Below are 16,908 nucleotides of genomic sequence, written 5' to 3'. Positions count from 1 at the left end.
CCAAATTACAAAATAGCAAGCTTTTAGCTTTTGAGTTTGCTTTAGCACAAAATAGAAATAAAGCTAATGGACAGTGCCCAAAGAGTCAGGCATACCCAATATAATATTCAAGTACAAATAACATAATCGTGCGCACATACGTATACAAAATAATAAATAAATATTCAACGCCTCAATAAATAGGCACGACAAAATATAAGCGCCATGCTTAAGGTATGTGCCCATCAAAATATAAATGATAACTCGAATACTCGCTATCCTCCAATGCTTTCCTTCGCCACTGCTGCTATCTCTACACATCAACTGAAGCATTCACAATCGTTAGTAAAATAATATAATTAAACTGACAAAAGTGAATACCTAGCAGTCTTCAACTACATAAATAAATCAACTAGTTAGAAATCAATCCTAACCTTAATTTATTACGAGTGCGCACTCTAAACTCATAAACGTTTATTAATTTAATATGCATTTTGCGGAATCATCCGCTATGAAATCACCCATGTACACACTAAATTAATGAAACGCTCGAAAAGGATAGGCGTCCCCATTAACTTCTCGCACAAAGAATCCACTTTGTGTATGAGCCTCGGTCATCAAAGTTTACAGAATTCACCGTAAAACCTCACGGAATCCACCGTGGCACGGAATCCACCGTGAAATATGCCTCCTGCCATCATACCCCCGGGGTGGGATAGCAATTGACCTCAATTGCTATTAGCTCAATGTGGAGCTAGCGGAGTGGGGAAAGCATTTAAGTCTTTAGCGTGCATCCATTGAGCTTCTTCTACAGGATGGTTCTTAAACTTGACTAAATATCTAGAATATCTTCGGCCAGTTCTAGTGGTCATAAAGTCAGTGTCTATGATAGCTTCAAGTTCAAGTATTTCAGTCTCTTCCTTTAACAAAGGTGGGTTTTCATAAACAGGGTGTATAGGTAATTGGCCTTTAAAGGGTCGTAATAAACTAATGTGAAATGTGTTGTGAATTTTCCAGTGAGGTGGTAATTCTAACTTGAATGCATTGTCATTAATTTTGTGAATGATCTTAAATGGTCCATAGAATCTAGAGGCTAATTTCACAACTAGGTGTCTATCTACTCTTTGTAATCTACGTTTTTCTATTCTCAACCAAACATAGTCATCAACTTTGAAAGTCATTGCTTGTCTTTTCTTATTTGCTTGTTTGGTATATGATTGCTAAGCTTTGGCAATCATGTCTTTAACCTCATCAAAAATAGTAGCGTGCATACTAACAATATCATCAGCACTCTGAATTCTATTTGATAAAGATGTAACAGGTGTAGACAATTTATAACCATAAATCACTTCAAACGGTGCTTTCTTTGTAGATGTGTGTGGTGTATTGTTATATGCAAACTGTAATAAATGCAAATGTGTGTCCCATGTCTGTGGTTTAGAAATAGTGTAAGCACGTAAAAGATCTAGAATAGTATTGTTAGTGGCTTCTGTTTGTCCATTAGTTTCAGGATGAAATACAGATGAGAAATCAATTTTTGTTCCTAAATTAGCAAACAAAGTAATCCAAAAGTTGTTACAAAATCTAGAATCACGATCAGAAATAATAACTTTTGATAATCCATGGTTAGTGAAAACAGTTTTCAAAAACAATTGTGCTGCCTGTGATGCTGTTAAAGTTTTCTTACATGGAATGAAATATGCTTGTTTACTAAACCTGTCTACTATAGTCCAAATCATATCATGGTTAGCTTTAGTATTAGGTAAACCAGTAATAAAATCCATAGAAATTTGTTCCCATGGTCTCGATGGAATAGATAAAGGCATAAGTAATCCATACTGTTTACCATGATGTCTCTTAACTCTTTGACAAATCAAACATTCAGAAACAAAGTTAGATACATCAGTGTCCATATGCAGCCAATAAAAATCTTCAGTTAATGTACGTAAAGTAGATATGATACCTCTATGACCTTGATATGGAGGACAATGAATCTCATTCAAAACAAAAGATCTGAATGGAACTGTAACATATAATCTCTTTTCATAAAACATGAATCCATCATTATAAGACAGTGAATCAATAGGAATCCAGTTATTTTGAACTAATTTATTCCAATCAGCATGAAAAGTAATATCCTGATGATAAGTATCTTTCATAGGAGTTAAATAATCAAATGATATAACAGAAATATTATGAATGGTAGGTCTTCTACTTAATGGATCAGCCACTACATTTTCTTTACCGGGTTGATATTGGATAATCGGATGAAAACTCTGAATATAGGTTGTCCATTTGATGTGTTGGTCAGATATTTGGGGTTGGCTAAGTAAATGTCTAATACTTTGTTGATCGGTCTTAATCATAAATTCAGAACCCATTAAGTAGTGTTTCCATTGTCTTAAAGCTTGTACTACATCTAATAATTCTTTATCATATGTGGAATATTTAAGTTCAGAGGGTTTCAGTTTACAACTAGAATAGGCTATATGATGATTTTTCTGCATAAGTACGGCTCCTATTCCAGATCCACTAGCATCAGTCACTACTAAAAAGAATGGTCAATTAAAATCAGACAGTTGTAATACAGGAGCATGGGTTAATGTATGTTTCAATAAGTCAAAGGATTTCTGTTGATTATCGGACCAATGATAAACAATACCTTTCTTCAAAAGTTTAGTCAAAGGCAAAGCAAGTAATGAAAATTTACGCACAAACTTCCTGTAGAAACTAGCAAGACCTAGGAAAGATCGTAACTCATGCAGATTTTTAGGTATAGGCCAATTCAATATTGCTTCTATTTTCTTAGGGTCAACCTTAATACCATCTGATGATACGATATGACCTAAATACTCAATTTCTATTTTAAAGAACTCACTCTTTTCCGGATTAGCGTACAATTGATTATCTTTTAATAACTTAAAAACCAAGGACAAATGTTCATAATGTTCTTTCTCATTTTGACTAAACACCAAAATATCATCAAAGAAGATAATAACACAATGTTGATATTTCAGAAATATACGATTCATCATTCTACTAAATGTAGCAGGTGCATTAGTCAATCTGAAAGGCATCACTAAAAATTCATAATGACCAAATTGTGTTCTAAATGCAGTCTTGAATATGTCAGACTTATCTACTCTCACCTGATGATAACCAGATTTAAGGTCTATTTTACTAAATATGGCAGAACCTTGTAGTTTATCCATAAGGTCATCGACTCTAGGAATTGGATATCTATTCTTTACTGTGATCTTATTTAAAGCACGATAGTCAATGCACATACAATAGGTATTATTTTTCTTCTTTACCAATAGAACAGGTGCACCAAATGGAGAACTACTAGGTCTAATCAATCCTCTATTTAGTAATTCCTCAACTTGATTTTGAATTTCTTTTTTCTCTATCTGGTTATGTCTATATGGTGCTTTACAAGGTGGTTGTGTACCATGAATAAAATCTATTTTATGGTCTTCTGGATGTGAAGGAGGTAAACCAGGTGGTAGATCTTCTGCAAAACAGTATTTAAAGAGTGCAAGAAATTCTTTATGCCTAGGGTGCATATGATTTTCTTTAACTTGCAGTTCATTCATCCAAATGAGATAAGATTTACTACTTTTGTGTAATGCACGTTTAGCTTGAGTATGCGAAAGTAGTGGAAAAGCATTAGATGCATGCATACCATACAATGTAATATGTTTTTCTTGAAATTGAATATTAATCGAATGTGTGGAATAATCTATATCAGGGTTATGCTGATGACGCCAAGGCATACCTAAAATAATATCACTAGACTGTAATGGTACAACTAGAAAATTCCTTCTTTCAGTGTATTGACCAATTTGAATTTCTAAGTTATGCACTTCCTGTGTTCCATTATACCTAGTGTCTAAGAATACTGCTTTAATGCAATAATGCGTAGGTACAGTCTGTAACTTCAATTCTTTCACTAGCTTTGCAGAAATAAAATCATGAGTACTACCATCATCATGCAAAATAATCTTTTCCTTTCCATGCACTAAACATTTCATTGTCAATAAAGAATGTGGAGTTGGCATACCTGGTAAAGTATCTGAAGGAGTAGTAATGTCATCTTCATCTTCCGTGCAATCAGACATTTCTTCATGTTCGTCATCTTCCATTGCTCCAAGGTAGTTGATATGGACAGGTGGCTTCTTCGAATGGCAATTGGCTGCTAGATGTCCAGGTTGGTGGCATTTATAACATACTATAGGTTTGGCTTTGGTTACGTTGTTTGCAATGGCAGGAAGTCTAGGAATATTAGGATTTGGCTGTGGAATAGGCTTGGGGTTGTGATTGGTATTCGATGGTAAAGCAGGTGGTTTTGCCCAAGTCTTACGGAAAGATGATGAAGGAAAACGACCTTGATTAAATCTTCTAAAATTTGAGTTGAATTGCTTAGATCCATAGTTACCATTGGCTTGGAATTACTGTGGACGCTTGTCTCTTCCTCGAAGCTTGTCTTCAGTGTCATGAGCTAATGAAATTGCGTCTTCAAGAGTTGCAGGCTTGAACATATTAACTTCAGCGTAGCAATGCCCAAGTAATCCAGACATATACTTGCGCTTGCGTGTCACTTCAGGTACGTCTTCAAGCATGCGTAACTGGAGTAATGCATTCCAAAAGCGCTCGGTGTACTGAGGAATAGGCTCATGATCTCTTTGCTGAAGAAGGTCCCATTGCTTTATGGCTTTTTCATGAAATTATGAAGGAAGGTAATTCTGCATAAACTTCTTCTTGAAATTCTCCCAAGTAGTGGGACAATCTATACTCTTACGAACCACAGTCCACCAAAGAGATGCTCTATCCACTAAATGATTAGTGACACACTTGATTTTATCTTTTTCTGCATATGTTTCCTCATGAAAGTAGTCATCAAACTGACTGATAAATGCAAGAACAGTTTTTTCCTCTCGAGTGCCATTGAAAGTACGGAATTTGAAATTTCTTTTACTTATCTTTGTTTCCTTGCGGATGGATTGAGCTTCGAGAGTCGCATCAATGGTACGTCGAATAAGGTCTTCAGATTGAGATTCCTCTTTGTCCATAGTCGATCTTTGTAAATTAGCCAATTGAACTTGCAATGCTTGCCTAGCTCGTCGTTCTTCATCCAACTGCATCATGATTAAATCCAGCTTTTGCTCCATCGTAGGTTCAAGTAGATCACCTTCAGCTTAAATCATCCATATGTGGTTCCGTCATCCTGCAAAACTTCAAAAGACCTCACACTCTCAAAATCCAATTAGCGGGATGAGTGTAGCTCAAGATCGGGTATATAAGGCTTATATATTTTTGTGTGTGGCTTTCACAATCTTCGTCTTTGGCTATTACGGGATTTGTAATCTTTGAAAAATCTACGTTTTAATCTTCTGCGCGTGCTGAAATGGGTTCAGCAATCCTGCGTATGCGAACAGTATCTTCCAATGAACAACTTTGCAGTTTGGAGTTTCTGCGCAGGAACAACCCTTCTATGAGTTTTGAACAGAAGTCAGTTTTGACTTCAGGTGACTTGTCTGACTTGCAGAGTTGCAGACTTATGTGACTTGCAGAGTACCAGAACTTACAGAACTTGGTTGATTTAGCAGACTTGCAGAATAAGTAACTTTGTAAACTTGCAGAATTGATGAGACTTGTGTGATTGGAAGCTTAAGTGATTAAGCTTATAGCTTAGATTGATGAAAACGGCGAATTTTAGAGGGGGGGGGGGGGGGGGGGGGGGGAGGGAAGAGGGGCAGTTTTTTCAGCCGCTAAAAATTCCGAGAACATCCTCTGATACGCCGAGTTGAAATTCGTGAAGCTTAAAGCTTCTTTAAGCTTTATTATTAAGCTTAATACTAATGAAAGCTTTTAAGCTTTTGAAGATATAGAGCTTATCTCTGTGTAACCACGACTTGTATGAGAGGATGTAGGAGTGGTCCTCCGCTGCTGCAGGCCGGTCCTTCGCGATCTGAAGATGGAAACAGAGGTTCTTGATCGCCAGGAATCCACCCGTATCGACCGTTCGCGATGACATTGACTGTAGAGCTCGATCATTCCAGGAGCTCCGCCTTCGCACAAGATGGGTAGCGATTGGAAGCTCTTAATCTCAGCTTCGCTCTGATACCACTGGTGCGCAGATCGGATGCTGTACGCTCGCGTAGTGAATGCCGGAAGGTCCCCAAGAACAAAAGAACTCTACTTTTTGCACAAAACTCAAGGTAAAAAGCATGTATGACATGAACAAGAGACCAATTGGGTGCAATCTCCCCCCATGCCTTGTGTGAGCGCTCCACAAAGCATGTATTTTATGTATTAATCATCTTCAAGCTTAAATAATAGCCCAAATTACAAATAGCAAGCTTTTAGCTTTTGAGTTTGCTTTAGCACAAAATAGAAATAAAGTTAATGGGCGGTGCCCAAAGAGTCAGGCATACCCAATACAATGTCCAAGTACAAATAACATAATCGTGCGCCCATGCACATACAAAATAATAAATAAATATCCAACGCCTCAATAAATAGGCGCGACAAAATATAGGCGCCATGCCTAAGGTATGCGCCCATCAAAATATAAATGATAACTCGAATACTCGCTATCCTCCAATGCTTTCCTCCGCCGCTGCTGCTATCTCTACACATCAACTGAAGCATTCACAATCGTTAGTAAAATAATACAATTAAACCAGCAAAAGTGAATACCTAGCAGTCTTCAGCTACATAAATAAATCAACTGGTTAGAAATCAATCCTAACCTTAATTTATTACGAGTACGCACTCTAAACTCATAAACGTTTATTAATTTAATATGCATTTTGCAGAATCACCCGCTATGGAATCACCCATGTACACACTAAATTAATGAAACGCACGAAAAGGATAGGCGTCTCCATCAACTTCTCGCACAAAGAATCCACTTTGTGTATGAGCCCCGGTCATCAAAGTTTACGGAATCCACCGTAAAACCTCACGGAATCCACCATGGCACGAAATCCACCGTGAAATATGTCTCCTGGCATCAATTAAGAATTATAACTTTTAATTAAATGCAAAAAGGGGTCATAATCCTAAAACCTCATTAACTTCATTTCTCCCCCCATGATGTAACAATCCACCATTAATTCACCATGGCCTATGTTTGCAAGATTTTGCAGCTTGGCAATGTCCCCTTGCTTTGCCATTACCTATCAAATATCTTGCTTAGATCAAGACTCCTAAATTCCTTAGCATGTGTTTGCTTGTAAAAGAACAAGGACCATATCACTTTTGCAATCCTTCAACTTATAATATTTAGTCACCCTCAATATAACTTAGTGGCATACACCCTCACTCATCCCTTGATTTGCCTTTGCGAAGACATCCTCTCATCTCACTAATGCTCATACATATCTTTTTTAGATTCTAGCTTGCAATCTTACAATTCTAGTGGCAATTTTCTAGATTATTTATCAATCTTGAGAGACAAAAGGAAATTGATTGCAAACCACACAAAATTGTGCCTCCTTTTGCTTCGAATTAGGTACCATCCACACAATGTGAAGGGGACAACAATTGAGGTGGTTCCTCCACACTTGCAACACGTTTATACCTTTTAATCCTTATTAATTAGTGTTCTCAATTGGTTTACAAATAACACAAGTATCTCTTCATTATGTATTTGGTACTTTTGTTTTGTAAAAATAAACCTTTAATTCACAACAAAATTTTATATAAAGTGATCTTCAACTCACAACAAGACTTTGAGGTATACTTAGTTCACCAATGGAGGATGGTTGGCACCTACTTATACGTAGTTTATGCCGAATTGTATTCTTTGAACTATTTGCAATCAAAAGAGTAACCAAGATGGTTTAAGCAATTTTGCTTGCTTCTCACATTGTTTGAAAATTAGCAGTCTTTTTAGTGAGATGCTCACTAATAAAACACATACACGCGCAGCCTTACTCCCCTCGATCTCATCTCTCCATGGTAAATCCCATGAACTTTAACAAATGGTCAAGGCTCGAACATGGAGTGGCCCTTGTTCTTCCATCTTCAAGATAAAATTTTAGTTACTAAATATTCCAATGAGAAAAAATGGTTTTTTTGTATACGAGAACCTATGGAGAAATAATACTACCTCCCTCTCTCCTTAGCATCCTTATATATTGGGTAGATTGCAACTTAAACCCTTGCTTCAAAGCACCTTCCCAAGCACCCACTCACACTCTTATTCACATGATTCCTGAAATTTGATGTTGCAATGCTCAAAACTTCTTATTTGCTTGGCATACATCTGCTTGCAAAAGAACACTAGGCATATCACTTTTTCAATCCTTTAACTTATAATATTTAGTCACCCTCCATGTAACTTCTTGGCATACACCCTCACTCATCCCTCAATTTTCATTTGCAAAGACAAATCCTCTCATCTCACTAATGCTCATGCATCTCTTTTTTAGTTTCTAGCTTGCAATCTTACAATTCTAGTGTTGACTAGATCATTTATCACATCTCGAGAGACAAAAGGCAATTGCTTTGCAAACCACACAAAATTATGGCTCCTCTTGCTTCAAATTATGTAGCAACCTTAATTTTTAAAAAAATAAAAAGTGAAAACAAACGGTTGTCATCTACATGATCATTGTCAATGTCATCACACACATCATCATCATGCCTAAAGCTACTCTGTCAACATTGTCATCATTAGCTATGAGCATCATCATCATTTCAATTGTAAGCCAAAAGTTGTGCACGCAAGCCTAAAATCTTGCACCAAATCAATCAGTTCAATCCCTAGCACTTCATCCTTTTTTGCATTGGCAAAAGCAACATCGATGAATTTTGATCATAGAGCAAATATTGCACATGGATCCATAAAGGTCGTCAAACAAATAGATGATCAAAGGCTATATAAGGCCTTCGTTATGAGGCTCATGGGGATTCGAAAATTTCATTTTTTGCCCTTGTGCTATTGAGCAAACAAAGGGGGAGAGAGAGAGAGAGAGAGAGAGAGAGAGAGAGAGAGAGAGAGAGAGAGAGAGAGAGAGAGAGAGAGAGAGAGAGAGAGAGAGAGAGAGGTATGATAGAGGGAGTGAGAGAGGAGCTAGAAAGATAGTGAGAAGGATAGAGAGATAATAGAAGAAAGGGAGATTGAGGGAGAGATAGTGAAAGAGAAGCTGGTAGAGGAAACATAGTGTGAGAGAGTAAGAGATAGTAAGAAGATAGGGAGATAGAAAAGAGATAGTAAGAGAGAGACATGTAAGAGAAATAGATAATGAGAAAGAGAAATAGAGAGAGATGTAATGGGAAGAAAGGGAAGCAAAGAGAGAGAGAGAGAGAGAGAGAGAGAGAGAGGGAAATTTTGACAAAGGGAGAATCTCAACTCAAGGATCTTCATTGATTGCTTTGCCTCAACCTTCCACTTTGCAAATTACCTTGCCACTTTTTTCATGCCTATCTACCAAATCTAAAGTAAAGTTGACTACCTATATCATGTCCTCTCTATCCCCTATCATCATCACCTTACCCTTGTTACCCCCCCTAATTCTTTATCCATGGATTACATAAAAAATTCCTCCTAAGAATCCATCATAACCCTACCCTCCTAAGCCAAATTTCTCACTACTCAAAATGTCGCCTATAGTTCCTTTGAACATATTCTCCTACTTTGATGGACCTCGATTCAAATCTACAAGTCCAATGAAGACTGAAGAAGAAGGAAGCAAGGAGCGTACCAACAAGATGGCCCCTAAGCGGACAAGTATTGGAGCTAGACATGAGGTAGCATGTGCAAGTGACAACTCGTTCTGCAATCCCAATTCTAGGTTATGTCTTCGTATTTTGAAGTGATCTTGTTGAAATAATGATAGAAAAATCTAGATAATAACATCAATGATCTAAAACAAACCATAACCATTAGACAGTCCAGGTATCTTGTGGGTATCCAAGATGTCAAGTATAAGGACAAAACACTAGACGCTAGGAGAAAATTCGACTACAATTATTCCCCTGTGATGGCACCTAGTTCTCATATAGCATTCCTTAAACAAATTAGATGTTTTCATATTAGTGATTAAACTACATTATGAGATATTTAATCTATAATTTATCCACCTCATAAAAGGAATTAAGGAAGATATTAACTCGACTTTACTAGGATAGATATTGAAAGTACCTTGCTAGGCCTAAAAACGTAATATTATCCTCTAGGAATAAACCTTGATACTCAAATTGAGGCATCACTATTTCCTAAAGGCGATTAACTTGTTAAGAGACCCAAAAATCATGACTTGAAACTACGAAACCTATGTTTGTAAACTCAAGGCCTATATGGGCACTTAAACATAATAGCATTTGTTATATTACTTATTGCATTGAAAGATTGTTTGAAAATGCTCGTAATTTCTAAAAAAGGAATACTTAAATACAAGTTAAACTTATGGTTGAGTACTTTAGGTCTCCCCCAAGGATAGTTGTGCTAGCTTTAGACTAAGGAGTTAGTTTACTGCTTCGGATTGCTACAAACCCAACACAAGACGAGAGAGGTCTCTTCATAGGGACTTGATCTAGATAAGGAGGCACCAAGGAGCCAATGGCGCTCTGGCCATAATTCCTTGGGCTTGTTAGGGCTAGCCTACCCCTTGTGAGCTTGGGTGGATCTCTCGAAATGCCCAAATGCTAGCTGCGAGAGTAGACTTGGTGGTTTATTTTAGCCTTCAAGTGAAGTCCGGACATAGACTATAATAATTATTGAAATAAGGACAATAATAAGTTTTTTTTGCAAATATTATTTTTCTTTGTATTCATATTCACACCTAATTCATGAATATAAAGATTGTTTTTCTTTGTATTCATGTTCACTACTTAATTTACACGAATGAACATTGTTTTAAAAGGGCTAATTAATGAATTTGATTTATATATGTCTAACTAAACTATGTTAAATTAAGTAGATGACTAAAGAAAACCCTTGAGAGAAGTGGATGGTTAATCGCCAATAGGTCTTTCCAATGGTAAGGTGGTCTTAGCTAGCTGTGAGTAGACTTGGTGATTTATTTTGGTCTTCGAGTGAAGTTCGGACATAGACTATAATAATTATTGAAATAAGGACAATAATAAGTTTTTTTGCAAATATTATTTTTCTTTGTATTTATATTCACACCTAATTCATGAATATAAAGATTGTTTTTCTTTGTATTCATGTTCACTACTTAATTTACATGAATGAACATTGTTTTAAAAAGGCTAATTAATGAAGTTGATTTCTATATGTCTAACTAAACTATGTTAAATTAAGTAGATAACTAAAGAAAACCCTTGAGAGAACCGGATGGTTAATCGCCAATAGGCCTTTCCAATGGTAGGGTGGTCTTAGCTAGCTTAGAGACTTCGATCTTAACTCAAACATTAGATTAGGCAAGACTAGGAAGGGGCAAACGTTGACTATCCTAACATGTCATCATTAGAACCCAACCAATGCTTTTTTAGGGGGCCAGAGTTGAGACTTTACCCTATGGGGAGAGGAGTTGACACATATGGATACCCGTTGTTTCTTACTCTCTTTGAACCAAGTGCAATGGTTGGCTTCAGCCTACGACATGATAGCAATGCAGTCACATCAAATGATGCTAGATGGTTGATAGGAGACTATAGCATTTAAATTTAGACTTGTATTTTCAGGTTGATCCTTGTGAGGTTGAGGTTGAGCTTTCTTTGTGAGGTAGGCTCAAGTAGTTCAAACTTATGGATGTTCGGTTATTCTAACGAGTTCATGATAGCAATACTCTTGATTACTTCTTGATGGGCTACTAAAATACATGCTATTGATATTCATTTAGGTAGGCACATTACACTTGGTATCAAAGCAAAGATTAAGTATTTTTTGCAAATTTTTAAGGTTAGATAACAACCAAATTAAGAATACATTATCATGATTTATTCTACCACTAACATCTTATGACCTTTTTCCAAAATGACAAAGCCTGGAATTGTTTTCTTGTGTTTCGATCCATATTCACATGCAAATCTCCAACTTTTGATGAAGAGATTAGTTCATGCACATTCTAGATTGATTTTATAATCCATGCCCATTGTATCGAGAAAGGTGATGGATGCAAAATGGAGTATGTTGCTTTAGTGATGCCGATTGTCTTCCATACATCCAAACCAACCTCAAAATATTACAATGGATGGAGAATTTGAAAGGCGTTAAGATATTTATTTTTGAAGAGTCTAGGGTTAATTGGACTCTTTTTGCAAGAGGACAGTACATATGTCTCTATGAGAAGGTAACCAAAGTAATTTCGGCCAATAGAGTTGTTGTTTTTAGGTAGTTCTTATTGAAATAATTATTGTAAAGAAGGTTACCCAAACCTTCCTTCCAAGTACAGAATCCTAAATGTGTTTGTCGAACCCCCATCTTATAGTACCATTGATGTATCTAAAGTTCCATGGATGAATGTTATAGTAGAACCCTATTTGTGATGTAATATCTCTCGCTATTAAAAAATATTTGAATAAAAGATGTTTCAATTCTCTTCAACCTGTGTAAAAATTATAGTTCTAAAATAAAAACCTAAGTCTGAATATGGGAAAACTTTACATAGACGTATTAAACTAGTTCTTGCATATCCTAGGACATTCCACCTATCATTGATCATATTAAACTACAAGAGAAGAATCCCTTCCCAAAAAAATTAAACCTTTGGAATTCGATGACAAAGGAAGGGACATGGAAACTAATGCAAAAGTTTGGATTAAGTTTATGAAAGACTATTTTTTAGCCATAGGAATGAATACCCTTAATCAAGCCATGTTGGCCAAGCTAAAACTAACTAGGAAAGTGTGTATTTGTTAAAAGTAGTGGTGCAGAGGCACTAGGGTCTTGGAAGCTACTGCTACATGGGAACTCATAAAAGAAGCTATGTGTGGAAGGTATATTCCACCTTCCTATCGCACCTCGAAGATGAACAAGTTCTTCGAGCTTTGCCAACTAGGGTTGAGCTTGAAACTGTACTACTCCTGATTTGTAACTCTTCAAAAGTATGCTCCAGCTATGGATATTTACCAACATGTGGCTATGTTTTGTTGAGGCCTCAATCCTCCTTTGGATACTCAACTTTGGAAGCCATGCGCCCCACAAATCTACAAAATGCCTTGATAAGAGAAAATCCACTTAGTCTTCAAACACAATCTAGAATACAAGATATTGGGGTTGAGGAATGTCCAATAGAGGACCTCATGCCTTCGTAGAGAGCATGCAAGGGCAACAACAATTTGATGCAAGGAAGAAGGCAAAAGTAAATACAATTGATACATTCATTCTCATGAATCAAAATAATGGTGCTCAAAGGCATTTCCATTGCAATGAATTGGGCCACTGCAAAAGACATTGCCCTAAGCTAAACCAACTGCCTCGACAAGGATAGTTTTGTGGCCAAAACAAAGGGACAAGAGAAATAGGAAGAGTTGTTGCAATAACTATCATAGGAGAGGAAGATGAAGAGCCCTCAAGGGAGACCAAAATGAAAAAAGGCATGATTCACATTGCTCTTGACAAGAAGGGACAAAATTGTCAGTTCTTAGTGATTCTCAAACACCAACTACCAAGGTGAACCATTCCAAGTCTTCATAGATTATGAAAATACTCATTCCTTTATTTCTTCATAGTGTGCTCAAAAATTAGACAAAGATTACACAAGCATCTAAACTTTTTTCAGAATTAGCTAATGGAAAAGAAGTTGTGTCATCATAACAAACCAAAAATGTAGAGTTTGATCTAGGCAATGAGTCTACAAACATAAGGTCTCGTGTTATGAATTTGGGTGCTTATGAGTGTCTTCTCTTGGAATGGATTGGCCGATTCCCAATGATGCCTACATCCATTGTGAGAAAGGACAAGTCACATTCCAAAATGTAAAATGAATTTAAGTAACTACACAAGGCAAAGCTAAAAGACCAAAGATCCAATTAGCAAAAACTAGGTGGGGGGACCTTTATACCTCCCCTTTCAAGGAGGTCGCCCATTCCAATATTGTTCACGCCAGTGCACGCTTGACTGGAAATTTTCCATAACTAGGCTAGCCATCTAGGCCCCAAAACCTTAAGGTGATGAATGAACTCCAATCTCTCCAATTATGGAAATCTTCCTCCATTTGGCTTAGGATTCAAACCTAGTCTCAACTTATCACCACTACACCGATAGTGAGCTAGTTTTCTCTAGCAAGTGTGGATTGAATTTTCAACAACCGCCCTCAAGCCACACCTTGGTTGAGGTCCTAGTGCTACCCAAGCTCATCAACCTGACCTCTGATACCAAGTTAGAAACTGGGTGGGGGTCCTTGTACCTCCCCTTCTTGGGAGGTCACACATTCCAGCATTGTTCACGCCAAAACATGCTTAACTAGTAATTTTCCATAATTGGGCTAGCCATCTAGCCTCCAAAACCTTAAGGTGATGGATGACCTCTGGTCTATTCAATTATGAAAATATTCCTCCATTTGGCCTAGGATTCAAACCTAGTCTCAACTCATCTCGCCACTGCAATGATAATGAGCTAGTTTTCTCTAGCAAGTGTTGATTGCATTTCCAACACCCTTGTTGGATGAAGGAATATACCAATGTCTTCCCAATGGATTTGACAACTTCCTCCTAAAAGAAAAGTCACTCCTAAGAGTTGGACCTATGGTGGCAAAGTGGCCTTATCAAGTGTCAATCCCCAAATCCATCGAACTAAACAAACAACTCGTTAGACCAAGTAATTCATCATGGGAAGCCCTAGTTCTATTTCAAATTAAGGAGAGTGGTACCCTTAATCTTTGCATAGACTACAGCGTTCTAAACCAAATGATACTCAAATATAAATATTCAATCCTCAGAATCAACGAGCTTCTTAACAAGCTTCAAGGAGTGAAAATCTTCTCAATTTTCTTTTTAAGATGGGCTATTACCAATTGGGATCAAGGAGGAAGACATCCCAAAGACTATCTTCAACAAAAGGTATCAACATTATGAATTCACTAGTGTTATGTATAATGTCTTTTGAGTTGACAAATGCCACAATCACTTTCAACACGTTGGTGCAATATATTTTCAGACCCTACCTTAATGAGTTTGTTTTAGTATTCTTCCATGATAACCTACTCCAAAGAAGAAGAAAACCATGAGGCACAACTTTGAATTGTGTTAGATACCTTAAGGACACACAAGCTCTGTGCCAAAAAGAGCAAGTACATGTTCTTTAAAAGGAAAATAAAATACCTTAGATTTATTGTATTCGAGAATGGGATTGCAGTGGATTAGCCAAAGTCAAGGACGTGTAGGAGTGATTGCCTCCAAATTCAATCAAGAAAGTATGAAGTTTTCTAAGCTTAACTAGATGGTATTGGATGATTATTAAGAACTATGCCTTGATAGTTGTACCTTTTACCGATCTACTCAAGAAGCAAGTTTCTATTGTGTGGACTCCAATATAGCAACTGTTGGGGGTAAAGGCACCTCTCCCTAGATGCCCGTGTATTACTACACTTTACTATACTGACAATACCCACCACTATGCACACTACAGGTGGCGGGCCTTTATTCTTTTAGTGACAGTTTGAATAAAGGAAGGCCCGGCCACACATTGTGGTTGTTGGAGTTCCCAATTTGAGTTTCACACTCTCTCTTACTCTTACTCTCCATCCGCCAAGCTTCTTCCTCCTGGGTTCCACTTCCCTTTCAATTGGTATCAAAGCAAAGGCATTGGAGCTTGCCCGGCATTCTCTTTAGCCTGGATTTGAAAAGCTTCAACCCGAGCTTCAATGGTAGCCATGGCACCTTCATTTGTAGGTATGTTTTGATCTCTCGCCTCCTCCCCGAGCTTCTGGACTTCCATTGGCACCTTCCAGGGCCACATCGAAGCCCCCTCAACATTGCCAAGTGCCCCAGAGCACTGTTAAAGGCCCCCCAACAGTAGTCGGCGCAAAATGTGGTGCATTTTTAGGGGGTTGGGCTGATCTGTTCCTTGCATTTCCAGCTTCTTCCCTGACTTCCCGACACTCTTGGCAACCTTCCCGATCCTTGTTGGACTCCCCGGCATTAGTTCTCAGCTCCCAGTGATCAATTCGAGTGCTCCCCCCTTCAGCCATTGATGTATGCACAATCCCAGGACTGTCAAAACAAGGCAGCACTTGACATTTACTGTTTGATGCTTCTTGGCATTTCCCGTTTGATGCCTATTGATGCCCGATGATGCCCGGATGTTATGGGATGCTATGTCTATGCTTTGGGACTCATTTGGAGTAGATTTGGGCACAGATTGAGCTTCATTTGACAGTAAGTATCCTGTTGTAATACAATGGGCTGAAGCTCATTTACTTGGTGTATGCATTGGTTCTTGGATCTCCGAGGTGCTTACCGAAGATTTGAATGATCATACCGATGTATTTGGAGATTGTCAAATTCTTCTTTTTGGTTCCGAAATGCTTTTGAACTTGGAATAGGCTCCGCCTTAGTCATCATTCACTGGGATTTGGCTTCAGTTGGCATGCTTTGGACTAGTTTATGCCTATTGTCACTGCTTGATGGCATTTAGGCTTCTTGCATTTATACTTTGGTCAGATATGGATGCCACTTGGTTTGCCCATGCTTGACAGTTACTTGGAGCTTCATCTTCAGATGTATTTGAGCATTTTGGACCTACTGGGAATTACATTTGGTTGTCAGTTACATGCTATTTGAATGCTTTTAGGCTTATGCTTTACGGGTCTAAGATAGCTTGGGATTTATGCTCCGAATGTAATCTACTGGGATTTGGCATGTCTGATGCTATGTACTCGATGTATTTGAGTGTTGCTTGCTCTATTTGCATCTGAATTTACTTCCAATGGGAGCCTCTTGGTATATTTGGATGTACACATAGTCTTACTTACACTTGAGCTTAAGCTTGTGGGACAATTACATGCATTT

The sequence above is a fragment of the Lygodium microphyllum genome, chromosome 18 (assembly GCF_053477565.2).
Source record: "Lygodium microphyllum isolate KBCC chromosome 18, Lygodium_microphyllum_v1.1.10, whole genome shotgun sequence".
NCBI classification, from domain to species: Eukaryota; Viridiplantae; Streptophyta; class Polypodiopsida; order Schizaeales; family Lygodiaceae; genus Lygodium; species Lygodium microphyllum.
The sequence above is the reverse complement of the archived record's forward strand: the minus strand, read 5'-3'. Positions refer to the sequence as shown.